Source organism: Cherax quadricarinatus, chromosome 26 (assembly GCF_038502225.1).
Source record: "Cherax quadricarinatus isolate ZL_2023a chromosome 26, ASM3850222v1, whole genome shotgun sequence".
Taxonomy (NCBI): Eukaryota; Metazoa; Arthropoda; class Malacostraca; order Decapoda; family Parastacidae; genus Cherax; species Cherax quadricarinatus.
Genome location: NC_091317.1, coordinates 5,334,092 through 5,345,420, shown reverse-complemented (window position 1 = coordinate 5,345,420; position 11,329 = coordinate 5,334,092). Strand labels below are relative to the sequence as shown.

At 34.7% G+C, this 11,329-nt stretch overlaps 1 long non-coding RNA gene across 1 annotated transcript in view; it reads left to right on the top strand.

Annotated features, from left to right (window-relative positions):
* The first annotated feature begins 8,371 nt into the window (after positions 1-8,371).
* Positions 8,372-11,329, top strand: part of LOC138853256 (uncharacterized) — a 13,901-nt gene continuing 10,943 nt past the window's right edge. Inside the window, exon 1 of the long non-coding RNA XR_011392464.1 lies at positions 8,372-8,405. This is a non-coding gene — a long non-coding RNA (uncharacterized lncRNA). The remainder of the gene's footprint in view (positions 8,406-11,329) is intronic.

The window sequence follows — 11,329 nt, the reverse complement described above, 5'->3', positions numbered from 1 at the left end:
TGTAATGCCTCTAACCTAGTATCTCGGTTTCTTATGTATAATGCCTTTAACATAGTGTCTTGGCATCTGATGTATAATGCCTCTAACATAGTATCTTGGTATCTTATGTATAATGCATCTAACATAGAATCTTGGTGTCTTATGTACAATGCCTCTAACATAGTATCTTGGTACCTTATGTATAATGCCTCTAACATAGAATCTTGGTATCTTATGTGTAATGCTTTTAAGATAGAGTCTTGGAATGTTATGTATAATTCCTCTGAGATAGTATCTTGGTATCTTATGTATAATGCCTCTAACATAGTATATTGGTATCTGATGTATAATGCCTCTACCATAGTATCTTGCTATCTTATGTATGATGCATCTAACATAGTATCTTGGTAGCTTATGTATAATGCGTCTAACATAGATTCTTGGTATCTTATGTGCAATGACTCTAACATAGTATCTTGGTATCTTATGTGTAATGCCTCTAACATAGCATCTTGATATCTTATGTGTAATGCGTCTAACATAGTATTTTGGTATCTTGTGTGTATTGCTTTTAAGACAGTATCTTGCTATCTTATTTGTAGTGCCTCTAATGTAGCATCTTGGTATCTTATGTATAATGCCTCTAGCATAGTATCTTGGTATCTTATGTATAATGGCTCTAGCATAGTATCTTGGTATTTTATGTGTAATGCCTCTAAGACAGTATCTTGGTGTCTTATGTATAATCCCTCTAACATAGTATATTGGTATGTTATGTATAATGCCTCTAACATAGTATCTTGGTATCTTATATATAATGCCTCTAACATAGTATCCTGGTATGTTATGAGTAATGCCTCTAACATAGTATCTTGATATCTTATGTGTAATTCCTCTAATATAGTATCTTGGTATCTTATGTATAAAGCCTCTAACATAGTGTCTTGGTATCTTATGTATAATGCCTCTAACATAATATCTTGATATCTTATGTGTAATTCCTCTAATATAGTATCTTGGTATCTTATGTATAAAGCCTCTAACATAGTGTCTTGGTATCTTATGTATAATGCCTCTAACATAGGATCTTGGTATCTTATGTATAATGCCTCCAACATAGTATCTTGGTATCTTATGTACAATGCCTCTAACATAGTATCTTGGTATCTTATGTGTAATGCCTCTAAGATAGCATCTTGGTATCTTATGTATAATGCCTTTACCATAGTAACTTCGTATCTTATGTAGCATCTTGGTATCTTATGTGTAATGCCTTTATCATAGTAACTTCGTATCTTATGTATAATGCCTCTGACATAGTATCTTGGTATCGTATGTATAATGACTCTAACATAGTATCTTGGTATGTTATGTATAATGCCTCTAATGTAGTATCTTGGTATCTTATGTATAATGCCTCTACCATAGTATCTTGGTATCTTATGTATAATGCCTCTAACATAGTATCTTGGTATCTTATGTATAATGCCTCTAACGTAGTATCCAAATATCTTATGTGTAATTCCTCTAAGGTAGTAACTTGGTATCTTACGTATGATGCCTCTAAGATAGTGTCTTCGTATCTTATGTATAATGCCTCTAATATAGTATCTCGGTGTCTTATGTGTAATGCCTCTAATATAGTATCTTGGTATCTTATGTATAATACCTCTAACATAGTGTCATGAAATCATATGTAAAATGCCTCTAAGATAGTATCTTGGTATCTTATATATAATGCCTTTAACATAGTATCCTGATATCTTATGTGTAATGCCTCCAACACAGTATCTCGATATCTTACGTGTAATACCTCTACGATAGTATCTTGGTATGTTATGTCTAATGCCTCTAACATAGTATCTTCGTATCTTATGCATAATGCCTTTAACATAGTAACTTGGTACCTTATGTATAATGCCTCTAAAATAGTATTTGGGTGTCTTATGTGTAATGCCTCTAGGATAGTATCTTGGCATCTTATGTATAATGCCTCTAACATAGTATCTTGCTATCTAATGTGTAATGCCTCTAAGATAGTTTCTTGGTATCTTATGTATAATGCCTCTAACATAGTATCTTGGTATCTTATGTGTAAGGCCTCTATCATCGTATCATGGCATCTTATGTGTAATGCCTCTAACACAGTATCTTGATATCTTATGTGTAATTCCTCTAAGATAGTATCTTGGTATCTTATGTTTAATGCCTCTAACATAGTATCTTGGTATCTTATGTATAATGCCTCTAAAATAGTATCAGGGTGTCTTATGTGTAATGCCTCTTAGATAGTATCTTGGCATCTTATGTATAATGCCTCTAACATAGTATCCTGCTATCTAATTTGTAATGCCTCTAACATAGTATCTCGGTATCTTATGTACAATGCCTCTAACATAGTATCTTGGCATCTTATGTATAATGCCTCTAACATAGTATCTTGGTATCTTGTGTATAATGCCTCTAACACAGAATCTTGGTATCTTATATACAATGCCTCTAACATAGTATCTCGGTATCTTATGTGTAATGCCTCTAAGATAGTACCTTCGTATCTTATGTACAATGCCTCTAACATAGTATCTTGGCATCTTATGTATAATGCCTGTAGCATAGTATCTTGGTATCTTATGTATAATGCCTCTAACATAGTATCATGGTATCTTATGTATAATGCCTCTAAGATAGTATCTTGGTATCTTATGTATAATGTCTCTAACATAGTATCTTGGTATCTTGTGTATAATGCCTCTAACATAGCATCTTTTTATCTTATATGTAATGCTTCTAAGATAGTGTCTTGGAATTTTATGTATAATGCCTCTAACATAGTATCTTGGTATCTTATGTATAATGCCTCTAACATAGTATATTGGTATCTGATGTATAATGCCTCTACCATAGTATCTTGCTATCTTATGTGTGATGCCTCTAACATAGTATCTTGGTAGCTTATGTATAATGCCTCTAACATAGTATCTTGATATCTTATACGCAATGCCTCTAACATACTATCTTGGTATCTTATGTGTAATGCCTCTAACATAGCATCTTGATATCTTATGTGTAATGCCTCTAACATAGTATCTTGGTATCTTATGTGTAATGCCTCTAAGATTGTATCTTGCTATCTTATGTGTAATGCCACTAACATAGCATCTTGGTATCTTATGTATAATGCCTCTAGCATAGTATCTTGGTATCTTTTGTATAATGGCTCTAACATAGTGTCTTGGTATCTTATGTGTAATGCCTCTAAGACAGTATCTTGGTGTCTTATGTATAATGCCTTTAACATAGTATCTTGGTATCTTATGTATAATGCCTCTAACATAGTATCTTGGTATCTTATATACAATGCTTCTTACATAGTATCCTGGTATCTTATGTGTAATGCCTCTAGGATAGTATCTTTTGGATCTTATGTACAATGCCTGAAATATACTATCTTGGTATCTTATGTATAATACCTCTAACATAGTATCTTGGTGTCTTATGCATATTGCCTCTAACATAGTATCTTGGTATCTTATGTGTAATGCCTCTAATACAGTGTCTTGATATCTTATGTGTAATTCCTCTAAAATAGTGTCTTGGTACGTTACGTATAATGCCTCTAACATAGTATCTTGGTATTTTATGAATAATGCCTCTAACACAGTATCTTGGTATCTTATGTATAACGCCTCTAACATAGTATCTTGGTATCTTATGTGTAATGCCTCTAACATAGTATCTTTGTATCTTATGTATAATGCCTCTAAGATAGTATCTTGGTATCTTATGTATAATGCCTCTAGCTTAGTATCATGGTGTCTTATGTATAATGCCTGTAACATAGTATCTTGGTATCTTATGTGTAATGCCTCTAACATAGTATCTTGGTATCTTATGTGTAATGCCTCTAACGTAGTATCTTGATATCTTATGTGTAATTCCTCTAACATAGTATCTTGGTATCTTATGTATAATGCATCTAACATAGTATCTTAGTATCTTATGTATAATGCCTCTAACATAGGATATTGGTATCTTATGTATAATGCCTCTAACATAGTATCTTGGTATCTTATGTATAATGCCTCTAACAAAGTATCTTGGTATCTTATGTGTAATGCCTCTAAGATAGCATCTTGGTATCTTATGTATAATGCCTTTACCATAGTATCTTGGTATCTTATGTATAATGCCTCTAACATAGTATCTTGGTATCGTATTTATAATGACTCTAACATAGTATCTTGGTATCATATGTGAAATGCCTCTAACATAGTATGTTGGTATTTTACGTGTAATGCCTCTAATATAGTATCTTGGTATCTTATGAATAATGCCTCTAACATAGTATCTTGGTATCTTATGTGTAATGCCTTTAACATAGTATCTTGGTATCTTATGTGTAATGCCTCAAACATAGCATCTTGATATCTTATGTGTAATGCCTCTAACATTGTATCTTGGTATATTATGTATAATGACTCTAACATAGTATCTTGGTATCTTATGTATAATGCCTCTAACATAGTATCTTGGTCTGTTATGTATAATACCTCTAACATAGTATCTTTGTATCTTATGTATAATGCCTCTAACTTATCTTATCTTGGTATAATGTATCTTGGTATCTTATCCTCTAACATAGTATAATGCTTATGTGTAATGCCTTAGCTTGGTATAGTATGCTCTAACATAGTATTATGGCTTGTATCTTATGTATAATGCCTCTAACATAGTATTATGTATAAAGCCTCTATCATAGTATCTTGGTATCTTATGTGTAATGCCTCTAAGATAGTATCTTGGTATATTATGTATGATGCCTCTAAGATAGTACCTTGGTATCTTAAGTATAATGCCTCTAACAGTATCATGGTATCTTATGTGTAATTCCTCTTGGATAGTATCTTGGTATCTTATGTATAATGCCTCTAAGATAGTATCTTGGTATCTTATGTGTAATGCCTCCAACATAGTATCTTGGTAGCTTATGCATAATGCCTCTAACATAGTATCTTGGTATCTTATGTATAATGCCTCTAACATAGTAACTTGGTATCTTATGTATAATGCCTCTAACATAGTGTCTTGTTAGCTTATGTGTAATGCCTCTAATAGTATCTTGGTATCTTATGAATAATGCCTTTAACATAGTATCTTGGTGTCTTATGTGTAATGCCTCTAATATAGTAACTTGGTATTTTATGTATAATGCCTCTAACATAGTATCTTGGTATCTTATGTATAATGCCTCTAACATAGTAACTTGGGATCTTATGTATAATACCTCTAACATAGTACCTTGGTATCTTATGTATAATTCCTCTAACATAGTATCTTGGTATCTTATTTATAATGCCTCTAACATAGTGTCTTGGTATCTTATGTGTAATGCCTCTAAGACAGTATCTTGCTATCTTATATATAATGCTTCTAATATAGTATCTTGCGTGTAGCGCAAGCTGGACGCCAAGGTATTGGTCCAGTGGTGAGAATGGTATAGCACTGCGTACCTTGTTCCAAAGTTCGTAGGTTCGAACCTCCTTCAGCCAGAGATCAGTATTTGTGTATATTTCGCCTGCTCTTGCGAATTCCTTGCATTGTTAAAATCTCTAGTGAGGCTGATGCATGCAATGTATGAGATGGAAAGCTGTAAGCCTTCTCCCTGAAAGCTGGCTCCCTTGGATCAAGGTCTAGCGCAAGCTGGACGCCAAGGTATTGATCAAGTGTGGTGAGAATGGTATAGCACTGCGTACCTTGTTACTAGGTTCGTATGTTCGGATCTCCTTCAGCCAGAGATCAGTGTTTATATATATATATATATATATATATATATATATATATATATATATATATATATATATATATATATATATATATATATATATATATATTTATATATATGCTGGGAGAGATGTGTATCTGTTTTTGTATATGAATTGATAATTGACTTTATTTCTCAGCATTTGGGATGAAAATTTTTTTAATAGGTGATGTATAGGTGACATGTATCCTTAATGGTGTTATCAAGAGGCTTGGAACCTAACGAACCAGTTACTTCTCTGGTGACTTTAAATTAATTCTGAGTGACATATGTTACTTAATTACATTAATTCTGGTCTTCAAGAGAGGTACTCCATAGCTTTTGAAGAGCTCTTGATCCTAGAAAATGGAGCCGCCCTCCCGTTCCTCGACTCAATTCTGATAAAGTTCCATTTCCCAGGGTGGATGATCCCTCCGGGTTAACTATTACCCATGGATAAAATAATACAATATGTAAATCTTGATGCTTCATTCAGTTATAATATTTTTTTTTTTTTGTATTTTGAGCAAGGCTTTTTTGGCATTCTTAGCAAAAATTTTTTTTGTTTACGGAAGAATTATTTTTATATATAATTTTTTTTATGAACACAAAAATCTCTCGCTTGAAGGGCGTCGCAGTGTCGCAGGGGAAAAAAACCCAAAGAAAAAGCTTCAGTTCCTGTTCCTTAACGGAGGAAACACGATACAAATCATTGGAACTGAAAAAGACATTTCTAATATACTTTGCGTTCCTTGTCTTTATGCCTATTAATTTATTTAATGCTATGCGATAAGTATTCAAAAATAAATAAAATTTTAACTATGTATACACAGGCAATTATGAGTGTGAAGAACGAGACACTTATGCAACATATGGGAATCTTCATTGAGAAAACGTTTCACCACACAGTGGCTTCATCAGTCCAATATAAAGCAAAGAGGTGTAATTAGAGGAGGAGTTTGAGGTAATCAGTCCCTCAGCCTGGAGTCGATGTGTTCAGTCCATCATGGATGGACTGAACACAGACTGAGGGACTGATTACCTTAAACTCCTCTCCTTGCACCTGTCTTCTTTGTATTGGACTGATGAAGCCACTGTGTGGCGAAACGTTTCTTCAGTAAAGATTCTCATATGCTGCATAAGTGTCTCATTCTTCAACCTGTCGGTTTTTAAAACCATTTATCACACAAGTGTGAGTGTGCATACACAGGAAAGCGTGGCGGCACCAGATCTTGCTAAAATCCTGTCCCTGGACCAATTATGTACCTCTGTAATCTTTTGACTACCGCCCTCAGGATGGGTATGGGGTGCATAATAAACATATTAAACTAACTATTAAACTAACTGAAGGAGTTTCTGAAGACTTCTGTACCATTATATAATGGTGCTGCTGCCTCAGCCAGGTATCATATTACTGATACGCAATAACACAAGGGCAACACCTACGTATTTTTATTGCCGAAACGTTTCGTCTGCATAGCAGCTTTTTTCAGTCGAGTATATGCTAAACAACTATTCCGAATGACCTACTTCCGCTAGTGGACCATGCTCATTTGACGTTACCTCCAATTGCTACACCTCACTTCTGATCCAGTATATAAGAGCTGGCTACATTCCTCTGCTTGAGGCTTGAGGGACTGACCGCCTACAGTCAAAGTTAAGGGGCTGAGCACTAAAAACTACTTCTGTCTCCAGTATTATTTTCGCCTCAGTTTGAATGAAGAAGGCTGCTGCACAGGCGAAACTTTTCGACAATAAAGATACCAGATTATTGCACGTTTGTATTATTCATCAATGTGCCGGTATTGTATACCATCAGTAATATAATGTTTTCTGACACAATAACACCATGGTATCTCGGTACAGGGGATGTCTTCTGCAACACCATGATATCTTGATACAGGAGAAGTCTTTTGTAATGCAGTGATACCTTCGCAGGGGATGCCTTCTGCATCATGATGGTATTTTGGTGTGTAGAGGATGTATTCTGCAACTCTTTTGCTAACAAATGCTAAAAAAATGACCTGCTTCCTCTAGTGGATCATGCTCACCTGTGACGTTACCTCCATCTGCTACATTTCACTTCTATTCCAGTAAGTACAGGATCTGTTTGCAGGCCTCTGCTTTAGATTCGGCGTACGAACCACCTCATATCATGACTGAAGGACTGATCACCTCAAAATTACTGTACCCAGTGATATTTTCGCCTGTACGTGACTGTACTCCACTTTTCAACAATAAAGATTCCCAAGAGTTGCACATGTGTCTTATTTATTTGCTATCTTAGACGTTAGACTTTTACCAAAATCATTTATGTATATTGTAAAGAGGACTGAACCGAAAACCAGTTTCAAAGAACTTCACTCTTTACCGTTCAGTAAAAGTCTGTTTCCTTGTAAATTTTATTGTATTTTTTAACTTTTCTTTTTTTGGTATCACTTCGAAAAAAACACAGAAGAAAACATGAGGACTTCAACAGAAAAAGTGAGAAATGGGGGAAATAATATAGGAAATAAAAAATGGCAGGGAATGGGTGGAGTCATGTGCCTTATATATAATGTCTGAGACAACCTATTGCGCACACATCCTTCACGATCCTTCTTCGACCACACATCCTGCAGCCATGGTCAGTCCTGCCTCTGTAACGTTGTTTATTGAGTGTTACAATTAGCTCACGACAAAACTTGATTTTACGTGTTATTAAGTGACTAGTTGGTTATATTTCATAAAAGAAAGAGCACTGTTGGGATACGCACCAGGGTCTCTGGTGGGAAGGTCCAAAAAGGTACGATCAGCCGCCATAAACAAGTCGAAAACTCCCGGAAACAATAGCAAGATGCCGATAGTTACTGTTAATGAAAGATACAGTATATATATATATATATATATTTATATATATATATATATATATATATATATATATATATATATATATATATATATATATATATATATATTTTTTTTTTCTTTTTTTTTTATCACACTGGCCGATTCCCACCAAGGCAGGGTGGCCCGAAAAAGAAAAACTTTCACCATCATTCACTCCATCACTGTCTTGCCAGAAGGGTGCTTTACACTACAGTTTTTAAACTGCAACATTAACACCCCTCCTTCAGAGTGCAGGCACTGTACTTCCCATCTCCAGGACTCAAGTCCGGCCTGCCGGTTTCCCTGAATCCCTTCATAAATGTTACTTTGCTCACACTCCAACAGCACGTCAAGTATTAAAAACCATTTGTCTCCATTCACTCCTATCAAACACGCTCACGCATGCCTGCTGGAAGTCCAAGCCCCTCGCACACAAAACCTCCTTTACCCCCTCCCTCCAACCCTTCCTAGGCCGACCCCTACCCCGCCTTCCTTCCACTACAGACTGATACACTCTTGAAGTCATATATATACATATATACATATATATATATACATATATACACATATATATACACATATATATATACATATATACATATATATATACATATATACATATATATATACATATATACATATATATATACATATATATATATATATATATATATATATAATGCAGAGAATTCGTAGTTTGGAAGTTAGGAGGAGGTGCGGGATTACCGAAACTGTGTATATATATATATATATATATATATATATATATATATATATATATATATATATATATATATATATATATATATATATATATATATATATATATATATATATATATATATATATATATATATATATGTATATATATATATATATATATATATATATATATATATATATATATATATATATATATATATATATATATATATATATATATATATATATATATATATATATATATATATATATACAGTTTTGGTAATCCCGCACCTCCTCCTAACTTCCAAACTACGAATTCTCTGCATTATATTCACACCATACATTGCCCTCAGACATGACATCTCCACTGCCTCCAGCCTTCTCCTCGCTGCAACATTCATCACCCATGCTTCACACCCATATAAGAGCGTTGGTAAAACTATACTCTCATACATTCCCCTCTTTGCCTCCAAGGACAAAGTTCTTTGTCTCCACAGACTCCTAAGTGCACCACTCACCCTTTTCCCCTCATCAATTCTATGATTCATCTCATCTTTCATAGACCCATCCGCTGACACGTCCACTCCCAAATATCTGAATACATTCACCTCCTCCATACTCTCTCCCTCCAATCTGATATCCAATCTTTCATCACCTAATCTTTTTGTTATCCTCATAACCTTACTTTTTCCTGTATTCACTTTTAATTTTCTTCTTTTGCACACCCTACCAAATTCATCCACTAATCTCTGCAACTTCTCTTCAGAATCTCCCAAGAGCACAGTGTCATCAGCAAAGAGCAACTGTGACAACTCCCACTTTATGTGTGATTCTTTATCTTTTAACTCCACGCCTCTTACCAAGACCCTCGCATTTACTTCTCTTACAACCCCATCTATAAATATATTAAACAACCACGGTGACATCACACATCCTTGTCTAAGGCCTACTTTTACTGGGAAATAATTTCCCTCTTTCCTACATACTCTAACTTGAGCCTCACTATCCTCGTAAAAACTCTTCACTGCTTTCAGTAACCTACCTCCTACACCATACACCTGCAACATCTGCCACATTGCCCCCCTATCCACCCTGTCATAGGCCTTTTCCAAATCCATAAATGCCACAAAGACCTCTTTAGCGTTATCTAAATACGGTTTACTTATATGTTTCACTGTAAACACCTGGTCCACACACCCCCTACCTTTCCTAAAGCCTCCTTGCTCATCTGCTATCCTATTCTCCGTCTTACTCTTAATTCTTTCAATAATAACTCTACCATACACTTTACCAGGTATACTCAACAGACTTATCCCCCTATATTTTTTCACTCTCTTTTGTCTCCTTTGCCTTTATACAAAGGAACTATGCATGCTCTCTGCCAATCCCTAGGTACCTTACCCTCTTCCATACATTTATTAAATAATTGCACCAACCACTCCAAAACTATATTTCCACCTGCTTTTAACATTTCTATCTTTATCCCATCAATCCCGGCTGCCTTACCCCCTTTTCATTTTACCTACTGCCTCACGAACTTCCCCCACACTCACAACTGGCTCTTCCTCACTCCTACAAGATGTTATTCCTCCTTGCCCTATACACGAAATCACAGCTTCCCTATCTTCATCAACATTTAACAATTCCTCAAAATATTCCCTCCATCTTCCCAATACCTCTAACTCTCCATTTAATAACTCTCCTCTCCTATTTTTAACTGACAAATCCATTTGTTCTCTAGGCTTCCTTAACTTGTTAATCTCACTAAAAAACTTTTTCTTATTTTCAACAAAATTTGTTGATAACATCTCACCCACTCACTCATTTGCTCTCTTTTTACATTGCTTCACCACTCTCTTAACCTCTCTCTTTTTCTCCATATACTCTTCCCTCCTTGCATCACTTCTACTTTGTAAAAACTTCTCATATGCTAACTTTTTCTCCTTTACTACTCTCTTTACATCATCATTCCACCAA